This window comes from Centroberyx gerrardi, chromosome 2 (genome assembly GCF_048128805.1).
Source record: "Centroberyx gerrardi isolate f3 chromosome 2, fCenGer3.hap1.cur.20231027, whole genome shotgun sequence".
Taxonomy (NCBI): domain Eukaryota; kingdom Metazoa; phylum Chordata; class Actinopteri; order Beryciformes; family Berycidae; genus Centroberyx; species Centroberyx gerrardi.
The window spans coordinates 68,273-93,121 of NC_135998.1; positions in this window are offsets into that span (position 1 = coordinate 68,273).

Genomic DNA, 24,849 nt, shown 5'->3' on the forward strand with positions numbered 1-24,849 from the left:
TTGGACATCACCAAGTTTTGCTTTAAGCAGCATGCTCCCTGCAGAGAGTATCAGCACATAATTTCTCATAGTTAAAAGTTCATATGCTCATTATTACAATAAACAAAAACAAAAATATATGTATAAAATCTCATGCATTTCAACAGAAGCAGCCCTGCAGCAAGGCCAACTTTTATGAGGTGAATCATGTTCAATTTATTTGAGTATAAGAAAAGGTGTTGTTTCAAGCCACCAAACAGCTGACAAATGATCAGCTATTTTGCAGAAATGGCCAGCAAGGTTCAATTCTACTTATTTTTAATCATGTCATCTTGCTGAAGGTGCCAACCGGCACATGAGATCACTTTGCAAATCACGTTTCTCTACCTGGGTCCACTACCAGCAATGTAAGAGGCAAACTGGCTCCTATCTAGACTCAAAACACACGTTAAGATAATTAAAAAGATTAAGTTAATTAGCACTGGTGAACCACTTAGCATGGTGTCTCCTAATCATCACTGAACACCCGGGAGGTTGTCAGACATCAGAAACAGAACGGAGTTTGTCAATAATTGTTTATGCAATGCATCTTGCTTGTTCTTTTATATGAATTGTATCTTTTTATCTGTCTCTTATCTGCCTTTTATTGATGTAAAGCACTTTGAGCTGCATGTTGTGTATGAAAGGTGCTATACAAATAAAGGTTATTATTATTATTATTATAACAACACCTGTAGTAACTTTACTTTATCTTAACGTTACTGAGACAACACTGTCAAGTTAAATTTAACATTACTGACAAACACACATTAGAAAGGGCTGCGAAAGTAATTTAACAGTAACGCTACTTTGAAAACCCCTCATTTAGTTTAACTAGCCAAAAATACACCGATTACGCAGTAACTAATTCATACGAAACTAATTTGTTAACGCTACGTTAGCATTACATCTTCTAGTTAGTGTTAATCCTTGTAGGATTGCCCGCGCACGCAAACGTAACATTAGCCACGGATAACTAGTCAAGCTAACGTTAGCTAGTTTAGCCAACTCCCCACACATGCAGCCTTTGCTATTTTACTGGAATTTATGGACATTACAAAGAATACAACACAATCACCCCTCCACATTAACAACATTAACGTTACCTCTTGCCGACATTGTCTAGTTTGACGTTAGCTAGTTAGCGTTAATTAGCTTAATGTTGCTCGCACATTTAAGCTAGCCATCAACTCGGTCATGTTAGCCCTTTGGAATTCGGTATTTTAAGATTCAAAACCAGCTGGAGTGTATGGTGAACAACAATATAAAGTTATTCTAAAATGCTGCTTCTGTTGAAATGAAAAAATAATTGGTTTAATAGGTGATTAGGAGAAACTTACCCTAGTCTTTCGATGAGAAGAAAATGGCGCTGTGAAAATTCTTGTCGGTTTGAAACGAGAAGGCTTTCCAGAGTACTTCTTACACCACGTCATTTAACTACGAAAATTTTCACCAACACTAGAGGGCATCTTACTCAAGCTGTTGTTGTAATAACTCTGAAAGAGTCCATGTACTTTGACACTGCATATTTTACACTGCGGAATTTACTGTGTAACACCTGCCTGTAGTCAGCTCAGCCAATCAGCAGCCATGTAACACTCAAATGTAGTCAGCTCAGCCAATCAGAAGTCATGTACCACTAGCCTGTAGTCAGCTCAGCCAATCAGCAGTCATGTAACACTCAAATTTATTCAGCTCAGCCAATCAGAAGTCATGTAACACTAGACTGTAGTCAGCTCAGCCAATCAGAAGAAAAGTAATGCTAGCCTGTCGTCAGCTCAACCAATCAGAAGTCATGTAACACTAGCCTGTAGTCATCTCAGCAAATCAGCAGTCATGTAACAGTCAAATGTAGTCAGCTCAGCCAATCAGAATAAAAGTAACACTAGCCTGTAGTTAGCTCAGCCAATCCGAAGAAAAGTAATGCTAGCCTGTAGTCAGCTCAGCCAATCAGAAGAAAAGTAATGCTAGCCTGTCGTCAGCTCAGCCAATCAGAAGTCATGTAACACCTGCCTGTAGTCAGCTCAGCCAATAAGCAGTCATGTAAAACTACACTGTAGTCAGCTAAGCCAATCAGCAGCCATGTAATACTCAAATGTAGTCAGCTCAGCCAATCAGCAGTCATGAAACACTAGACTGTAGTCAGCTCAGCCAATCAGCAGCCATGTAACACTCAAATGCAGTCAGCTCAGCCTATCAGAAGTCATGTTACACCTGCCTGTAGTCAGCTCAGCCAATCAACAGTCATGAAAAACTACACTGTAGTCAGCTCAGCCAATCAGCAGCCATATAACACTCAAATGTAGTCAGCTCAGCCAATGAGCAGCCATGTAACACTAACCTGCAGTCAGCTCAACCAGTCAGAAATCAGGTAACACTAGCCTGTAGTCAGCTCAGCCAATCAGCAGCTATGTAATACTAGCCTGTAGTCAGGTCAGCCAATCAGCAGTCATGTAACACTCAAATGTAGTCAGCTCAGCCAATCAGCAGTCATGTAACACTAGCCTGTAGTCAGCTCAGCCAATCAGAAGTCATGTAACACTCAAATTTAGTCAGCTCAGCCAATCAGCAGTCATGTAACACCAGACTGTAGTCAGCTCAGCCAATAAGCAGTCATGTAAAACTACACTGTAGTCAGCCCAGCCAATCAGCAGCCATGTAACACTCAAATGTAGTCAGGTTAGTAAATTAGAAGTCATGTAATACATGCCTGTAGTCAGCTCAGCCAATCAGCAGTCATGTAAAACTACACTGAAGTCAGCTCTTCCAATCAGCAGCCATGTAACACTCAAATATAGTCAGCTCAGCCAATCAGCAATCTTGTAACACTAGCCTGTCATCAGCACAGCCAATCAGCAGTAATGTAACACTCGCCTGTCCTCAGCTCAGCCAATCAGAAGTCATATAACACTAGCCTGTAGTGAGTTCAACCAATCAGCAGCCATGTAACACTAGCCTGTAGTCAGCTCAGCCAATCATAAGTCATGTAACACTAGACTGTATTAAGGTCAGCCAATCAGCAGCCATGTAACACTCAAATGTAGTCAGCTCAGCCAACCAGAAGTCTTGTAACACTCAAATATAGTCAGCTCAGCCAATCAGCAATCTTGTCACACTAGCCTGTCATTAGCACAGCCAATCAGCAGTAATGTAACACTCGCCTGTCCTCCGCTCAGCCAATCAGAAGTCAGGTAACACTAGCCTGTAGTCAGCTCATCCAATCAGAAGTCCTGTAACACAAGCATGTAATCAGCTCAGCCAATCAGCAGCCATGTAACACTAGACTGTAGTCAGCTCAGCCAATCAGCAGCCATGTAACACTCAAATTTCAAATTCCATATGAAATGCTCAAGATTAACAAAGGGTATACCCTCGAAACGCCCTCAGTGATATCTTTTGACCATGCCACTAATCTGGTCACACTGTCTGGCCTACCAACTTTCACTAATCAAATTTAAAAAACAGTGGTCCCTAGATACCACACCAATTAAGTGAGAAACAAAACTCAACTAAGCCGACCAACAAAAGCCAGCCCTTGATTGCTGTGACCTCTGGAGATGCCCAAAAGGTAGCTTGCCAGAAAGTGAGAGATGGAGATTATTTTCAATCGATAGAACAATGACGTGCATCTCCAAAAGTCATGAACTGACACATCCACTTTCCTTGTGTTTTTACAATGGCGTGACTGATGGCTTACCAGAATTCAAGAATTCATCCAGGCTCGGTTCACTGATCTTGACATATTTCTGTTCGTTATCGATTTTTGTTTTAATCAACATGATGGTATCTGTAAAAACAGCAAAACTGAATCCGTATTGTGATCTACAACACAAAGCTACTCTGACAGTAGCATCAGCTCCTGTTGGCATATTACAGTAGATGGGGAAATTGTATTGGTCGATTTCAAATTTAAAGCCACTGGACTGTGTGGAGTCTCTGAGGTGTGTAAGCAGAAACAGTTTTGACATGTGCGTAAACAAAGACTAATGTTAATATTAACTTATCTAAAATGTTACTTACCATCACCGGACCATAGCACATAACGGACAAATCTGAAGAACAAAGTAGAAAAATAAATGAATTCCATGTAACGTTAAAAGGAATAAAGGGAAAATAAAGTCAGCTAGCTTATATCAGGGTATGAACAGATTTTACAAAGTCTAATTAAATACTTTAAGACTTTTTGACTATAAGAACTACCACTATGCGTTGCCATCAGCTTCACAGCAATTTGCCATTCTACCTGTTCCACAGTTTGTCGTTTTGACTTTTATCCAAGGGACACATTGATAAAATTCACTATGCAACAATTTTGACTCCATTCATTTCCTATGGCAGACGAACCATTGCTGCATTAGACATGATTGTATGGCAGGGTTTTTCCCGCATGGAAGATTTTTTGGTGGCCACCAAAGACAAATCAGGGCCACCAAAATGTGTAAAAACAGCCATTTCAATTCTCGATAAACAGAAGAAGCGTTTCACATCGCCACTGGAGAGGGAGGGAGTGTGAGAAAACAAGCACAGTGAACTGGATGGATGGAATGCCCTCAAACTAAAAGGCAGCTATTTTTGAAACTAGAAGTTAAATTCTTATTTTATGTATTTCTTGTATGCCTTGTTATATACTTGCATTGTCTAATTCAACTATCGTATTAACATACATTGACTAACCAATGTAATTTCAATATTGAAAGCTCGCCTTGCCTTTGTTTGTGTAATTATATCTTGGGGAGCATGCAGGCAAATAATTCAGTGTTTCTCAGTGGCTCTTCACTTTCAAAGTCTACTTTAACAGTACACCGAATCAGAAGGACATTTTAATGGCACATTTGCGCTCTCAAGCGGAGCAGGAAAACGCTACCACTTCTGCTTTGAGGCGTGACAAAATTTTCTATGCAAGAAAAACCCTCTTAATACAGCTATTTAGACTAACATTACTTTCATCTAACTGAAATGGGAATAAATACGACCTCAAATTTGTATTGTGAGGCATTTTAATGCCTCTAAATGTATTCCAAAGAGTTTGACTTTTTACAGAGCTGCAGTGTTACCCCTGGCCTGCATACCGTTGTCCCACGTGCAACATGGAGCCAACAACGTGCAACCTGTCTGGACAAGTTAACGTTAGCTACTTAGCTACCTAAGCTAACGTTAGGCTAACCAGTTTCATACCCCTCCTCGAAATTATCAAAACGTTGACACTATTATCAGGTTTAGCTTCAACAAATATTTAGTTAGCGACACAACGTAACAACATAGAATGCCAACTATTGCTAATATAAAGCAAGCACACAGCCCAGGCCATTTTTTCATCTCATTGTCGACAGTCTTTCTTTAGTTTACGTTAACTACCACCTATGCGTTTAATTCAAATTTGAATGTTAACGTTAGCTAGCAATATTAACATAGAAATTAAACATTGAAGTTTGGCTAAAATTAGTTGACTGTTAAATTGACTTATACGTGGCATATAAGTCAATTTAACAGTCAACTAATTTAGTTAGCCTTTTTTGTTTCTCACCTTTTCAAATATTCAACGAGGTCTCCATAGCTTCGGGAGATGGCGGTTGAAGAGGAGATGACTGGGCGGAGTCTAGGTTTTGCATAAAGTTAACGTCAGTTAGTTACAGTTGCCAACACTGTTATTCTAACACATTTTTGGACATCATCAAGTTTTGCTTTAAGCAGCATGCTCCCTGCAGAGAGTATCAGCACATAATTTCTCATAGTTAAAAGTTCATATGCTCATTATTACAATAAACAAAAACAAAAATATATGTATAACAATCTCATGCATTTCAACAGAAGCAGCCCTGCAGCAAGGCCAACTTTTATGAGGTGAATCATGTTCAATTTATTTGAGTATAAGAAAAGGTGTTGTTTCAAGCCACCAAACAGCTGACAAATGATCAGCTATTTTGCAGAAATGGCCAGCAAGGTTTAATTCTACTTATGTTTAATCATGTCATCTTGCTGAAGGTGCCAACCGGCACATGAAATCACTTTACAAATCACGTTTCTCTACCTGGGTCCACTACCAGCAATGTAAGAGGCAAACTGGCTCCTATCTAGACTCAAAACACACGTTCAGATAATTAAAAAGATTAAGTTAATTAGCACTGGTGAGCCACTTAGCATGGTGTCTCCTAATCATCACTGAACACCCGGGAGGTTGTCAGACATCAGAAACAGAACAGAGTTTGTCAATAATTGTTTATGCAATGCATCTTGCTTGTTCTTTTATATGAATTGTATCTTTTTATCTGTCTCTTATCTGCCTTTTATTGGTGTAAAGCACTTTGAGCTGCATGTTGTGTATGAAAGGTACTATACAAATAAAGGTTATTATTAGTGTGCTTGCTTCAGCAAGCAAACTATTGTTATTCTCCTTACTTATTATTAGTGTGCTTGCTTCAGCAAGCAAACTATTGTTATCCATCTTACTTATTAGTGTGCTTGCTTCAGCAAGCAAACTATTTAGTGTGCTTGCTTCAGCAAGCAAACTATTGTTATCCGTCTTACTTATTATTATTTTTCAATATCTTCAACTTCTTTTTATTCTTCCGGACACTTTAATGCGGCTTGAACCGTTTGAGCTATCGATGCGGTTCCAACTCTCAAACGTTCAGCATGTTCGGGAATAGCATGCTATTACTTTTCTAAGCGTTCCGATGTTTAGTTTTTCCGCTATTTACGTTTAAACGGGAATTTTTTCCCAATAGAAATGAATGGTGGAATGTTCAGCTCGCTAGAGTGTGTGATGTCATCCCCACTCTAGCTACTCTTCAGACTGCAGATGCTGTGATTTTTAACGAAATATTCAAATTTCTTAAACTGTCATGACTCCCACAATTTTCACACTATATACACGTTACACTAGGGTTGAGCGGTAATACGGTAATACGGTATCCCGGGGTATTTGAAAATAGCAACGGTGTCCGTTTCATTACCGTCATAAAAAAATTTCTGGCAGAAGAAGAGGAGAGAGATGCCCAACCTGCACCCCCGAAAAAAAAGATAACTTTGGGCAGTCTCTTGCAAAAAAAAGCTGATGCGGCGGGCGCGGCAGGTCCCGTCGGACTCGGCACCATAGAGGAGCGAGCAGAATTAGAGATGAATGCCTATTGTCGCGAGCCTGTGATTCACGGAGACGAAGATCCCCTTCTCTGGTGGAAGTCAAATGGAGCCAGCCGCTTTCCGCTGATGTCGAGGGTGGCCCGAAAGTACTTGTGTGCGTGTGCCACAAGCTCACCATCAGAGCGGGTGTTCAGCACCGCAGGCAAAGTTGTAAGTCCGTTACGTGCCCTGCTCAAGCTGGAAAAAGTAAATACCGTATTTCCTCTAATAGTAGCCTGTAGTCAATTAAAAGCCGGGTCTCCGATAATGGCCGGGGCCGTGGTCGACACAAACAAATAAAGGCCGGCCTCAAATACAGGCCGGGGGAAAAAACTAGGTCAAAACCTAGTACATGGCTGGACCGTGTCCGTCTCCTCTCTCCGCCGCTGCCTCTCCACCGCGCCCACGGCCCGCATTGATCCTCCCGATCCAAGCCCCGGACCCCCGCCGAAATCTCGGCCGGATCACCGGGAACACATCGGTGCCCAGGTTCAGTTAGCTTCAGTTAGCTTCAGCTTACATGCAAACAACGGTGGATACTGGTAAACTCCTGGTGCCTGTTTGTAACTGTAGTTTGTAGTAACGTACAAGTGCCACAAGACGGCTCGGCCGGCGGAAGTCTCTGGAGCATGCCGTCGTCGATTACCGTAATTATCGTAATGCATTGCAGTAACAAAAAAAGTCTACCTAACGTACCGTAACAGAAGCAGATCAGAAAACAAGGAGGCTTCGTACTAAAATAGGAGCAAATATACTTATCAAACAGAGGGAATTAGAAATAAAGATAGATGACATGTTGTTAATTTTGTACATGTTTTGTTGTTATTGTTTCAATATTCTGCTGTAAATATGCAACGTTTTCTATTCCGTTTCTGATGTTGTTCAGAGAATAAAACTGGAACATGTATCACATTTTTGTCGTGTGAAAATCACAGTTGAAGTGCACTGCAGCCACCTTGTGGCGGGAAACGGTATAGCAGCGACTACATAAATTCATCATTTGGAATTGGCGGCTCCCTCCAAGCCATACAATGTGATTTTTAATCAGATGGTAATACCGTATACCGCGGGAAAATTTGGGGAAGGTTTAACGGTGTCAAAAATTGGATACCGCCCAACCCTACGTTACACATCAAACTGTTCAGCTACTCCTTCTGCCACTCACAATGTAAATATCTAAGTCATAGTGTTTAGACTTTTTCAGCTATGATGGTTTGTTCAACACTAGTGCAAAACTGTGTTTTACGGCCCCTATCTAACTTTTAAACAGCTTTGTCATTTCCACATTCTTAAACTGTCACTATTCCCACAATTTTCATACTACATACATATATTTTACAGCAAACTGTTCAGCTACTCCTTCTGTCACTCACAATGTTAATATCTAAGTAATAGCACTTGTAGTTTTTGAGCTGTGATGGCTTGTTCAACACTAGTGCTGTTCAGTTTTTGGCTCCTACACTTCAACATTAGTGCTTTACAGTAATTTTGCCTACTTTAAACAGCTTTTTCTTCTTGCACATTCAGTATTTAAACTGAAGTAGTTTCCACTATCTTCACACTACATACATATATTATATATCACACTGTTCAGCTACTTCTTCTGTCACTGACAATGTAAATATCTAAGTGGTAGCATTTGTAGTTTTTGAGCTATGATGGTTTGTTCAACACTAGTGCTGTTCAGTTTTTGGCTCCTATGAGCAGATTTTTTCTGCTTACACATATTTGAACTATCACAATGTCCACAACTTTAAGACTACATGCATATATTACACATTAAAATGTTCAGCCAGTCCTACTCTTTCTCACAATGTAAATATCTAAGTGCTGGGATTTGTAGTTTTTTAGTTAGGTACGTTTGTTCAGCATTAGTGCTCCAATTCAACTTTTTCACTTCATTTTACTACAATTCAACTTCTTCAACTTTCTTTCAACTGTAATCAACTTACTACTATTTCTAATGCTGCTGCTACTACTGCTACTGCAGCTACTACTACTACTACTACTACTTCTAATACTGCTACTACTGCTACTTCTACTACTACTGCTACTACTACTACCTCTAATACTACTACTACTACTGCTACTGCTAAAACTACTACTGCTAATAGTACTACTACTGCTACTTCTACTACTACTACTACTTCTAATACTACTTCTAATACTGCTACTATTACTACTGCTACTACTTCTAATACTACTACTACTTCTAATACTGCTACTATTACTACTGCTACTACTTCTAATGCTGCTACTATTACTACTGCTACTGCTTCTAATACTACTACTATTACTACTGCTACTACTTCTAATACTACTACTACTTCTAATACTGCTACTATTACTACTGCTACTACTTCTAATACTACTACTACTTCTAATACTGTTACTACTACTGCTACTACTGCTACTAGTATTACTACTACTGTTACTACTACTACTATTTCTAATGCTGCTACTACTACTGCCACTACTACTGCTACTGCAGCTACTACTACTGCTACTACTACTACGTCTAATACTGCTACTACTTCTACTGCTACTACTACTACTTCTACTACTACCACCTCTAATACTACTACTACTACTACTACTGCTACTGCTATCACTACTACTGCTACTACTACTACTACTTCTACTACTTCTCTCCTAATGCAGCTCTCCTAATGCTGCTGTCTGCACTTCTCCACTTTCATACACACGTAGGGGGCCACACACACACACACACACACACACACACACACGTATTGGATTTGATGAATAAATAAAAATACATCTGTTTAAATCTATATTTTAAGGTTTAAACTTTATGGCTTTTATTTTGAAGGCTGAAAGCCAAAACCGGAAGTTGTATTCATTGATATTCTGGTGAGCTTAACGCATGTAGCGTCTGTGTGCATCGAGTGGCTTTGACAAGCTGGAAGTCTCCCATTTCCCAGTTCACCTGAACGCACCACGTGTAAAAGCTGCCTGTGACGGTTAGAAAAATATCATTTGTGTTTTGGTAAGAGAAGGTGAAGGCAACGTCGCTTTATCGGCCAACTTAACGGTCATTTTACCGCTATGTTGGTCCAATGTAGACTGAGACATTGTTTCTGTTTTTAAAATGTCATTAGATTTAACATTACTTGCTAACTGAGACAAGCGACAGCTTTCAGACATTAATGTTACGTTGGTAGCGTTGAAGACTGCTTTGAAAACGTCAACTGCCCAGTGTTAACGTTAGCCTGCTTAGCTAGCAAGAGACTGACGTTACTCTTTATGTAACGTTAACATTAATAATGTTAGTTAGCATTGTTGACAAGTTATTTCCAGTCGACAACCAAGGTTGACCACTTCACTAGCTAACCGGGCTAACGTTAATGTGGCTATCTTATCGGTCATAGGTAGAAATTGCATTAGTTTGAAAAAACAGATGTAAAAATAGCGGCCAATTAAAGCTACAACATAGTAACCTGGCCAAAAAAATGTTAGATAAACCGGGTGGTGTTTTTTCATTGTCACTGAGATGATACAGATAAAGATATTTGAGACTAGTTAAACGTAAGAAAAGACTAGCCTGTATTTGTGATCTGACAGCTCTGGGGTGTGTGTAAATGTCTCATTGCTCTTGTATTTGCCCTGTATTTACAGATTGCCCTTGCTGAGACTCCTGCTTTGTGGGTGAGGATGTGTTCATGTGTGTTTTAAAGTAGCTCCAATCAAGTGAACAGAAACATTCGCTACTTTTTACCTTCAACATGAAATACTTGTGGTTACAGTGCAGTACCCAAATATATGCTTCGAATAAATGGGGATTTCATCACCTATAGTCTCACTGCAATAGTTTGTATATTGTAATGTAGTATTTTGATATGTCATGTGTTTTGATGGTGGTTTTTACTATGACAATTGTACTTTTTTTCTGAATTACTTAGGTGTTTTTTGTGACTGCTTAGTGGTAAATTCATGACCTAATCAATAACCTCTTAGCATATGTCTATCACTTTACAAGGGATTTACATTGCCTTGTAAATCCCTTGCAATACCATTTAAAACAGGGCAAAAATCTATGCCTGCATACATGTTTGTATTTCATCCCCTCAATTTTCTTTGCAATGCAGTTGTGGTGGTTATATCTTCCAGCACACTGCTTTCTTATGTGTAAATATTTGAGTGATAGGATTTGTAGTTTTTGAGTTATGAATGTTCATGCTTTACAGTAATTTTGCCTCTTTTCAACAGCTTTGTCTTCTGACAGCTCTGGGGTGTGTCAATGTCTCATTGCTCTTGTATTTACCCTGTATTTACAGATTGCCGTTGCTGAGACTCCTGCTCTGTGTGTGAGTATGCAGTGTGTTCACGTGTGTTTTAAAGTAGTTCCAATCAAGTGAACAGGAACATTCTCTACATTTTACCTTCAACATTAAATACTGCTGGTTACAGTGCAGTACCCAAATATATCCTTAGAATAAATAGGGATTTCAGCACCTATACTCTCACTGCAATAGTTTGTATATTCTAATGTAGTATTTTGATATGTCATTATGTGTTTTGATGGTGGCTTTTACTATGACAATTATACTTTTTCTGAATTGCTTAGGTGTTTTTGTTTTTGTTTGTGACTGCTTAGTGGTAAAGTTAAGTGTTTTTTTCCCCTCCTTTGTTCACAGATTTCATTTCTGGTGATCACATCCTCAAGGTGAGTTAATTTTAGGTTGCCACTCATGTTATGATTCACACATGTGATCTTTGTGCTGCAGGGCAGTTTTGGGTTTATTCTATTGATTTCAGTCTGCCCACTCTCTCACATCCTGCTTTGTGTAGCCTTCCCAAGGTTTCTCCCTTTTTTTTTTTCCTTACTCAGGTTTTGTGGGCATTTTCCCCCATTCACACAGGGGTCAAAGGTCAAACCAGTGCCGCTGTTGATTTAATTTGTTTCATAATGTGGCTGCTAAGAAGCCCTTTGATATTGTAATGGTGAGGAGGAGGGAGAGTATATACTGTATGTCTAACTGTTAATGTTGGACCTTAACACACAACAAGCCACGCTGTATGGATAGTTGTGTCCCTGCTGTGATGTTGCTGTGGCAATTTGCTCTGATCAGCTGCTTTTGTCTAACCCATCTCTCTCTTTCTCACTCTCACAGAGATTGTCGATTTGTCCTGAGCTACCCTCATCAGTAAGTTCACACTTTTTACAGTACCAAAGCAAAGTACCAAAACAAATTCTTAGAAAATAGGGATTTCAGCACCTGTAGTATCACTGCAATAGTTTGTATATTCTAATGTAGTAATAGTATTTTAGAGTGTATAGTGGACAGTACTCAAACACAAGAATCCCAAATATATATATTTTGTCATAACAAAATGTGCAAAAAGTCAAGGGAGTTGACCAAAATCTTTAAGCAACTGCCTTAAAACTTGGACTCTTGAGTGTGTGCAGTGCAAACATTTAAGTGGTATTGCTCATTGAACAAATTTCAATCAATACTCAGCAAATACAACAAGAAAAAACATGTGGCAATTCAGAATTTGTTTTCAGTGATTTTATTGTGTCTTTCTATTAGTCTACAGTCAAAATAAGGTCATTGGAACATTACAAAATATTTTATGAAATTATCCACAGTTTTCCTAATACAATTTTAGAGTAATCTGACAAGCATATAAAGAGCCCATTGTCCACAGTGGATGCTGTAGTTGGTTTGTAAGACTACGCTCACTCCTAATTGTAAACCTTGCCTAATTACTGTAAATAGGCTGTAGGGCTATTAGGGCTGCACGATTATGGCTAAAATGATTATCACGATTATTTTGCTCGATATTGTGATCACGATTATTTATCATGATTATTCATCCATTTTGTTTTATTGCACTTGAGCATTTTAAGTTAACCGAAATGCCTTCACATTCATAATGTATTTTATAAACCTATAAATAAAATAACATTCAAATGTACAAATCTTTGAACCTGTGATTCCGGTGCACCGGGTCCGTTGTTTTTTTTTCCGGGACCATCACCTCTGTAGCCTTAGTTTTTGGGCATTTGTATTCTAAGACACTTATTTTGTAAGAAGTCTATTTGGGTGTTTGTGGGCTTTTATTTTGAAGTTTCCCATAAGGACCCGCGGGAGAATTAGTGTAAATAAGGAAGTAGTACGTTTGCCTGTGTACTGCGTCTCTGGTCGGAGATTAAAAAGGAAATATTTTACCCCGTAACCCGTGCTTCATTGTATACTACACTTGGATCCAAGCTAATGGAAGAGTTTATACGCACTTTGAAAGATCAGCGGCAAACTGGGTCAAAATTCAAGTAATTTGAGTTTTGATTACATTGACTAACTGTTGCAGCCCTACACCAGAGCAAGCTAAACCCAGCGTGAATAATCGCCCGCGGCCACAATCAATTAATTGTAGAAGCCAATATCGACATCGCGATTAATATACGATTAATTGTGCAGCCCTAGTGTCATATAATGACTCTGAGTTAATGGATGTTGACAACTGTGATGGTAGTGATTTAACAATGGAACAAGAGCATGGTTGGCAAATCAAAAAGGAACACAACACCACTTGCCACCTGTAGGAGAAAATGATGCACAGCATGAACAAACTAGTACATCAGATTCCCAAAGTGATGTGATGGAGGTTGATAATGATAACGTACTTGAGCAGAACACAGATGCAACACTTAGAAATGAAAGTGATGGACAAAATGAGCAGTCACCTAACTCAGAGGAGGAGAAAGATGATCTGAGACCTGGTCTTGCCCTTGACACTTGCCTGCAACCAACTGATATTGGACAGGATATTCTATCATATGGTGAAGGAATATTCAGTATCGCCCCTGCCGAAGGAAAAAGGCCAGTCAGCTTTTTTAAAACACCAAAACTAGAAGCAATGGCTTTCCCTGTTCAGTTCCCTACTGGAAATAACACACTCGATGAGGTCAGACAGATAAAAATATCTCCAAGCATGTACTTCAATGCAAGGCTGTTTTCTGTGGATACTCGTTTTGCGAGAGAACAAACCTACCTCTTCTTTGCACAGTTTGTCACAGAGATACACATGGTCACATCTAGTATGTCAATACAGTTAAGAAAAGGGAAAGCTAAAACCAAAGATGGCCGCAAAATATCTAACAGGCTATTGCGGGATAAGCGTGAGATTGAGAAACTGGTACACAATAAGGATGCAACAAGATTCATGCAGCCTCTGAGAGGGACTCCAGCATACTGGGACAAAACGCTAAAAGATCTGCTCGCCATGATCAGACAGTTGGGGAAGCCTACTTTCTTCTGTACATTCAGTGCTGCAGAGATGAGATGGCCAGAGGTTATAACAGCAATAAAAGCACAACAAGGTGAACAGGTGGAATTTTCAGAGCTTGACTGGACTACAAAATGTGACATACTACGAAGCAACCCTGTCACAGTCATGCGCATGTTTGAGAAATGTGTCGATGCGTTAATGAGAGATCTGCTCACATGTCAGAGGCACAGCCCATTGGTGAGGTACTCTGATGCAACCGTGTGTGCCTTTGTCGATCGCTACATAACATGCCAGCTGCCAGATACAATCAAAGACCCTGAGCTGTACAGCATAGTTACGGAGGTTCAGACGCACAGCAGAAATCATTCCACTTCATGCAGGAAAGGCTCTAAACTCTGCCGTTTTGGTTTTCCAAAGCCACCTATGCCACAGACAAAGATAACTCGCCCAAGGTCAGCAAACATGGATGAAGCAGACACCTCAGTTCCAAAAGAGTCAAACAACAATGATTCAGACACACAGGCAGCCAAATTGAAGCTCAAACCAGTGTGGGATCTGCTCAACGACCCTAACGTCTCTTTCGACAGTCTATCAGAGCTGTTAGCCCAATGTAATTTGAGCTTGGAGGAATACAAGCAATGCGCTGAGGCAATGACCAAGTCGAGTGTGATTATCATGAAGCGAGATCCAAAAGACTGTTGGGTGAATGGATACAACGCAGATCTACTGAGAGCCTGGAATGCCAACATGGATATCCAGTACATTCTCGACCACTACAGATGCGTTATGTACATGTTGTCGTACATATCCAAACCCGAACACGACATGAGTGAATATCTAAAGGCAATAATCCAAGATGTCAGGCAAACAGATGTAACTCAGCAGGAGGAAATGAAGCAAATTATGCAGGCTTACTCTAAACATAGACAAGTTAGCGCTCAAGAGTCTGTGGCCCGAACGTGCAGCCTGCCACTGAAAAAAAGCTCCCGCAACGTTGTGTTTATACAGACAGATGACAATGCCCTGAAAATGAGTCTTCCCATGAGTGCACTGGAGAACAAGACACCAGAGTCACTGGATGTGTGGATGACAGGATTACCAGAGAAATACAGGGCAAGACCAGAAACACCTGAATTTGAAACTATGTGTCTGGCAGACTTTGCTTCAGGTTGTAGAGTTGTCTATGGCAGGCAAAAGAATGGGAAGAATGTTGTGCCTCTACTCAATGACGCGGGACACATTCAAAAACCAACAGTAGGGAAACCTGCACTTATCAGATATGTCCGCTTTTCCCAGGAAAGAGATCCAGACAAACACTATGGCAGGCTACTCAAATTGTATCTCCCTAACAGCTCTGACTCACAGCTGAAAACCAAGAGATTCCCAACATATGAAGCATTTTACAAAAGTGCCTATGTGAAACTTCCAGGAACTGAGTACATCCACTCTGTGTACGAAATTGTGAATGAAAACAGAGCACAATATGAGCAACATGAAGAAGAGGTAGAGAGAGCCGTTAAGGAGTTTGAACAGAATGGCCCTTTTGAGGATGCATGGTCCACTTTTGCACCTGAAATTGATCTAGTTCGGTTGGAATGTATTGCAGAACAAGAGCAAGTACACCCTGATGAACAAAATGAACAAGATGATATTCCAGACTACAGCACTCGCTCAGATGAAAGAGGAGGAACAGTACCAACAGTGGAAGGCCCCAAAATAAACAATAAAGTCATCCACTCGATGTATCAAAACCTGAACCAGACACAGGCCTCTATATTTTACACAGTCCGTGATTGGTGCACAAAGCGCGTGTGGGGCCAAAATCCTGACCAGTTCTTCTATTTCATCACTGGAGGCGCCGGCTGTGGCAGGTCACATCTCATCAAATGCATCTATGCTGAGGCCACTAAGATACTGTGTGAACTCCCCCGACTCTGTGAAGAAACAGACATATCGATGCCCACAGTGTTACTGACTGCATTCACTGGTACCGCAGCATTCAACATATCAGGAAAAACACTGTATTCCACTCTCAAACTGCCGAGAAGTTTAAAGCCACCTTATCAAGGACTTGGAAAAGCACTAGATGAAGTCAGGTCTACACTGTCAAATGCAGAGATAATTATCATTGATGAAGTGTCAATGGTTTCGAAACATCTGTTTGCCTATGTCAACTGGAGATTGCAGCAGATCAAAGGCAGCAAAAAACCTTTTGGAGGCATGTCAGTTATTGCGGTTGGAGACTTTCATCAGCTGCCCCCACTTGGAAAAGCAAAAGCCCTCTGCGTGTTTGAGGATCATGTGATCGACTTCTGGCAAGAGCATTTTCAAATGATCACGCTGACAGAGATCATGCAACAGAAAGAGGATGTTGCTTTTGCCCAACTGCTGAACAGAATCCGGGTGAAACAAAAGACAGAGCCCCTATCTGAGGATGACAAAGCTTTGCTCTCACAAGCTGTGACTGACCCGGCAAACTGCCCCAATGATGTGATACACATATTTGCAACCAACAAAGAGGTGGATGAACACAATGCTGCAACAATATCCGCTCTTCACAGCAATATCATTAATATAGATGCAGATGACTACAAAAAAGATCCACGGACAGGAAAGGAGATCTGCCTGACATGATACAAGCTGCCGAGGGTGCCCATGTAATGCTCATCAGAAATATAGATGTGGAAGACGGCCTGGTGAACGGTTCGTTTGGCAAGATTTCCAGAATTGTGACTCAGACTCTAAATGGTGTGAGCAGAGTACAAATGCTTGGCCTGGAGCTTGACAGTTCAAGTGCAGGACAGAAACACTGCAACAAGGTACCTGGTGGACCTGATAACCTGGTGTACATTGAGAGAATAGAGGAAAACCTGAGCAGAAAAGGAGTGGTTCGCAGGCAATTCCCAATGAAGTTAGCGTTTGCGTGCACAACGCACAAAGTTCAAGGCATGACAACACAGTCTGCAGTAGTTTCACTGAAACATGTATTTGAACCAGGCATGGCATATGTTGCACTGAGCAGAACAACTTCCCTCCGTGGACTGCATGTCACTCATTTGGATGAAAAGAAAATATACACAGATCCTGAAATCACAGCCTCTCTGCAGAGCATGAGAAAAGCATCACTTGACCACATGATGCCACTATTGCAAATTGCACGAGCATCAAATCAAACACCTACTCTAAAAATCATTCATCACAACACAGAGGGATTACAGCGTCACATTCAGGATATCAAAAGTCATCATGAGTTGAGACTTGCAGATATTTTGTGTTTTACGGAAACTTGGCTTTCAGGCTCTTCTGTTGATGAAAGTCTCCAACTGGAAGGCTACAACATGTTCAAACGCAACAGACACGCCTCGTACACAAACTCTTCTCAGATTTCGGACAAAAACGATGGAGGAGTTGTTGTCTATGTGAAAAGCCACTGTGAAGCTCAGGCCATACAGTATATGCACAATGTGACTGACCTGGAGTATGTTGTCGTCAAAATTGAGGCCCCAGTGAGTGCACTGATCGCTGTAGTCTACAGACCTCCAAAGTACAGCCTGCTGCAATTCCTGTCTAACCTGCGCAGCCTACTGGATTGTTTGGACATCATAGATCACCACCCGATCATTGTCTGTGGAGACTTCAATGAGGATCTGTTATCAAAAGAAAGGAAGCCCATCTTTGAGCTGTTTCAGTTGAGAGGATACACACAACTCATCAACACTGCCACCACTGAGAAGCAGACCCTGCTGGATCACATTTTCATTTCCAGACCAGAGCAATGCCTGCAGTCAGGTGTTCTGCAAACGTATTACAGCTATCATGATCCAACCTTCTGCGTTTTGTCTTCAAACATGACATGATTGGAGCGTAATATCACACATGTTGCATTAATGGTTACATTGTTGTTGTTGAACTTATAATAGCAGACCTTGCATTTGGAAACTTTGTATTTGATAACTTAATTATTGGAGCGTAATGTTACATATCTTGTATTAATGGTTACATTATTGTTGTTGAACTTATGATAGCAGACTTTGCATCTGGTAATCAAGTATATGATAATCTAATTTTTGGAGCCTAATTTCACAAGTCCTATATTAATTGGTCAACTTAATCAACCTATCAACTAATTTGGAAAAAAAATGTGGGTGGAAGGAAGACACAGCTCTTCAGTTGTGTCTTCCTTACTTCACCCCACACACCAATGCCCCACCCATTAATCAACCTATCAACTCATTTGGAAAATTTAAACCTCCACCTCTGGCCACTTGCCCGAGGATATTATTGATGCTGGCCCCTCCCCTCCTCCAGCCCTTGTGTGCTGTGAGGTGCTGGATCAGCTGACCTTCCCATCAATGGTGGACTCCAGCACAGTACTAAGCTCTTCCTCACAGTCCATAAGGTATTGGACTTTTAAATATTACATTTAATACATTCAGTGTTTCCCACAGAATTCGAATGTACTTGTGGTGGTAGGTGGGTTGGCAATGGGGGGGGGGGGGGGGCTTTTTATTCTTGTATTCTCTTATATTGTCAATATATAGGCTAATATCAATGAAGGATCCCACTACCTGGATGGCTGAAAAATTATCTAATATATTCCATTTTAAATAGTTCCATTTGTCAAACAAATAACTAACCTGTATATATCTAAAGTACTTTGTGTCAAAGATAACATAACTTAAAAATATAAACAGTGCTACACTGTTCTGTCTGTTGCTTGCTTTAGTCTACAAGGTGAAGAATAGAAATGAGACTCCTTTTACAGAGAAATCTGCTGTTCTGCCCCTCTGCCCTGCTACATCTCTCTGTGCTGTCAGTCTCACCTGTATCTTTACATCGTTACATTACAGCCTTTGACATTATTATCTGCTCTGTTTTACTGCTCAGCTCCTCTGGTCCAGACTGTCCTGCTCCTCCTCAGGACGAGTCCTTTTCCTTCTTTGAAAATATTTTTCAATATTAATCTGGATTGAGGGAGCAAACATTCAGAGTCAGAGTTAAAAAGTTAATATTAACGTTATCAGTCCACTCAGTGGATACTGACTAGCAGCTAGGCTATACAGCGTGCTAATCTCGGAAACTCAGCTGGATTCCGAGTAACGTTAACTGTTAGTTCTTCTTTTCGGGAATTCAGTCGGCCGTCTTCTTGGCATGGAAAAAAATATCCCTCACGCGTGTGCAGTGGGAGGCAAACAGACGGGTCCGGTGAGAGAGCGAGTGAGCGAGAGAGAGAGAGAGAGAGAAAGAGAGAGAGTGAGAGAGAAGAGGTCGCATGGAGCAATTAGGGGCTGAGCGAATCAATGCGCTACACGCAGTTTTACGATTATATAGTTTCATATAAAGTTTTCTGTGTGTGGGAAACCCTGGAGGGGTAGAGCGAGGGGAGATTGCCCACTAGTTAATTGATCGCGGATGGCGTCGTTCTCTCGGACGGATAAAAAAATAAAAATAAAAAATGCTAAAATGGGTCGCCAAATATACTTTGGCGGCCGTGAATATACCTGGGCGGCCCGCCCAAGTAAAGTCTATGTGTGGGAAACACTGACATTGTTGTTGTTGACTGTTTGCACTAATCATATTGTTTCACTAACCAATACTACTTTACATACTACATACATACACACATACTTCTTTTTACACATTATTGTTACTCTACACTGTATTACAACTTCCTGTTTTTCTTTTCAGAACTACTGCCAACCTCCTCTCTCCACATCACCTTCTGGACACCCAGCGCTACACGGAGCGGTAGAAGGCAACTAGTAATACAGGAGAAGAGACACAGCTTTGAGGATCATAATTTTAGATAAAGAGGCTGTTGTTAAGGAGGCCATATACATCAAACTGGAACGACCTTCACTAAACAGAGGGGAGGAGTGCAACATCACCGCTACATACAACGCTGTCATAACATCTGGAGGACCATAGTGCCAATGCCAAGTTTTAACATCTTTCCAGCAGTTTCAGACTTATTCACACCTCCACTCATGCGACTCAAAAGACTCTCATGTTCATGGTGTGAATCACCCACACAGGTTAAATGCCAGGGAATTCTCCACCATTCAGTACAGCTGGAGAAGCCTCTCGGATGAGTGGTGAAACACCTTCCACTCTTCCAGTGGATTTTGTTATTTATTTTGTTTATTTTTATTTTTTGACATCTTACTTCCTTAATTTAATGTGTTTTGTGTTGAAACAATTATTGTTTTTGCTCTTATTATGTGGCAAGGCCTACATCTACTTAAAAACCTTTAACCATTTCCGCTTCTAATAGTACTTCTACTACTGCTTCTACTGCCCCCTAGCACTAGTACTACAACACTACTACAGTAGTGCAACTACTAATTCAACTACTTCCACTGCTTGAACTCCTGCAACTACTACATTTTCTGAATATTTTGACTTTTATTAGTAAAAGTTCTTTTCAAAAAATCAATAATTGTGTACATAAAGTGCCTTGATTTTCAGAATTGTATCTTCAATTTTGAATTCATGAAAACTATTTGTGTTCTGCCCTTATTGTCACACAAAGCTCTCATTCAGGAGCAGACAGGAAAAATGTTGAAGCCAGCTGTAGGTCATTCCTTCCTTCCCTTTTTCCCTCTTCCTTCTGGAATGAAGGAAAGAAACAAAGAGGGAAGAAAAGAACATAGCTTTTCTTCCTTGTTTCTTTCCTTCATTCCAGAGTTTGATTTTGGTTTTGTTTGGTCTCTGCTTTTTTTGTTTTTTTGTTTTGATGTTTAACTGTGTCCCTGAATTGATGGGGGGCCCACAAGCAGGCTTTGAGGCCTGATTGGTTGCCCCATCACCCTTATGATTTTGGTTTTGTTTATGTATTTTTATTTTGATGTTTAATTGTTTCCCTGATTTGATGGGGGGCCTACAGGCAGGTGGAAACACTGTAAGGCCTGATAGGTTACCCCATCGCCCTTATAGTTGTTGTTTTTTTTAGATTGTTTTATATTCTCATCTCATGTATATAGTCTAATATGTATTGTCAATACTGAGACCAATTTATTGTAAATGTACATATATTTGATCAAATATATACCATTATACAGTATATTTTAATATGTATTTTATCAGATTTTAGAGCATTATCAATACCAGATTTATGATTCATCAGGAATCTGAAGACACATTTAATGTTTGTCTAGCAGTCTATGTTCTAATGTAATACCCATGATTTCTCTTTTATTCCTGTATAAATTGAGAAATACATTATTTTGAAATACAGCATGACTTCCATTTCCGTATATACATGTCAGTTCAGGTTGACAATTTGAAACATTCTGTATGTTACATTATATTGACAACACCTAAACTATTTTAGGTAAAGAGCTTGATGTACACTTAATAAGATCCATTATTATAACTTCTAGTACTGTACTACTACTGCAGCTACTTCTACTGCTACTACTACTACTACTGCAGCTACTTCTACTGCTACTACTACTGCAGCTACTACTACTGCTACTACTTCTAATACTGCTACTACTGCTACTACTACCACTACTTCTACTGCTACTACTTCTAATACTGCTACTACTGCTAGTACTACCACTACTTCTACTGCTACTACTACTACTTATACTGCTACCACTACTACTTCTAATACTGCTACTACTACTACTGCTACTACTACTACTTCTACTGCTACCACTACTACTTCTAATACTGCTACTACTATTACTGCTACTACTACTGCTACCACTACTACTTCTAATACTGCTACTACTACTGCTACTACTACTGCTACTACTACTACTACTACTGCAGCTACTTCTACTGCTACTACGACTACTACTGCAGCTACTACTACTGCAGCTACTACTACTGCTACTACTTCTAATACTGCTACTACTACTACTGCTACTACTACTACTTCTACTACTACTGCTACTACTACTACCTCTAATACTACTACTACTACTGCTACTGCTATCACTACTACTGCTAATAGTACTACTACTGCTACTTCTACTACTATTACTACTTCTTATACTACTACTATTACTACTGCTACTACTTCTAATACTACTACTACTTCTAATACTGCTACTATTACTACTGCTACTACTTCTAATGCTGCTACTATTACTACTGCTACTACTTCTAACACTACTGCTATTACTACTGCTACTTCTAATACTGCTACTATTACTACTGCTACTACTTCTAATACTACTACTACTTCTAATACTGTTACTACTACTGCTATTTCTAATACTACTACTACTAATACTGCTACTATTACTACTGCTACTACTAATACTACTACTACTTCTAATACTGCTACTATTACTACTGCTACTACTTCTAATACTACTACTGCTTCTAATACTGCTACTATTACTAATGCTACTACTTCTAATACTACTACTACTAATACTGCTACTGTTACTACTGCTACTACTTCTAATACTACTACTAAACTACTTCTAATACTGCTACTATTACTACTGCTACTACTTCTAATACTACTACTACTGCTACTATTACTACTGCTACTACTTCTATTACTACTACTATTACTACTGCTACTAGTTCTAATACTACTACTACTTCTAATACTGCTACTATTACTACTGCTACGACTTCTAATACTGTTACTACTACTGCTACTGCTACTAGTATTACTACTACTGTTACTACTACTACTATTTCTAATGCTGCTACTACTACTGCCACTACTACTGCTACTGCAGCTACTACTACTGCTACTACTACTACTTCTAATACTGCTACTACTTCTACTGCTACTACTACTACTTCTACTACTACTGCTACTACTACCTCTAATACTACTACTACTACTACTACTACTGTTACTACTGCTAATAGTACTACTACTGCTACTTCTACTACTACTACTACTTCTAATACTACTACTTCTAACACTGCTACTACTACAACTATTACTTCAGCTAAGTACTGCTTCAAACACCAGATCGAAATACTCAAAATGTACAAACATTTAAACTCTTGGTAATGAAATTCAACTGTCTTCAGCCCTCTCTTGTTGAAGCAAGCACACAAATTTTCTTCAGAAAATGTAACCTTTTCTAGTGTTATTCTTCTTACTTATTATTATTCAACAACTTCTTTTTATTCTTCCAGACACTTTTTTAAACTTTAATGCGGCTTGAACCGTTTGAGCTATCGATGCGGTTCCAACTCTCAAACGTTCAGCATGTTCGGGAATAGCGTGCTTCTATTTTTATAAGCATTCCGATGTTTACTTTTTCCGCTATTTACATTTAAACGGGAATTTTTTCCCCAATAGAAATGAATTGCGGAATGTTCAGCTCACTAGAGTGCATGATGTCATCCCCACTCTAGCCGCTCTTCAGACTTCAGATGTTGTGATTTTGTACTAAATATTCAAATTTCTTAAACTGTTGTTATTCCCACAACTTTCACACTATATACACGTTACACATCAAACTGTTCAGCTACTCCTTCTGCCACTCACAATGTAAATATCAAAGTCATAGTTCAGCTTTTTCAGCTATGATTGTTTGTTCAACACTAGTGCAAAACTGTGTTTTACAGCCCCTTTCTATCTTTTAAACAGCTTTGTCATTTCCACATTCTCAAATTGTCACTATTCCCACAATTTTCATACTACATACATATATTTTACAGCAAACTGTTCAGCTACTCCTTCTGCCACTCACAATGTAAATATCTAAGTAATAGCATTTGTAGTTTTTGAGCTGTGATGGTTTGTTCAACACTAGTGCTTTACAGTAATTTTGCCTACTTTAAACAGCTTTTTCTTTCTGCATATGCAGTATTTAAACTGTAGTAGTTCCCACAAGTTTCACACTACATACATATATTATATATCAAACTGTTCAGCTATTTCTTCTCTCTCACACAATATAAATATCTAAGTGATGGGATTTGTAGTTTTTGAGCTATGATGGTTTGTTCAACACTAGTGCTGTACAGTTTTTGGCTCCTATGAGCAGATTTTTTCTGCTTACACATATTTGAACTATCACAATGTCCACAACTTTAAGACTACATGCATATATTACACATTAAAATGTTCAGCCAGTCCTACTCTTTTTCACAATGTAAATATCTAAGTGCTGGGATTTGTAGTTTTTTAGTTAGGTACGTTTGTTCAACATTAGTGCTCCAATTCAACTTTTTCCACTTCATTTTACTACAGTTCAACTTCTTCAACTTTCTTTCAACTGTAATAATTCCCACAAATTTGAACAGTTCATTCACATATTACACATCAAACTGTTCAGCTGTTCCTGCTTTAACTTATGTGTAAATATCTAAGTGATAGCATTTGTAGTTTTTGAGTTAGGGACGTTTGTTCAACACTAGTGCTTTACAGTCATTTTGCCTACTTTAAATAGCTTTTTCTTCTTGCATATTCAGTATTTGAACTGTAGTAGTTTCCACTATTTTCACACTACATACATATATTATATA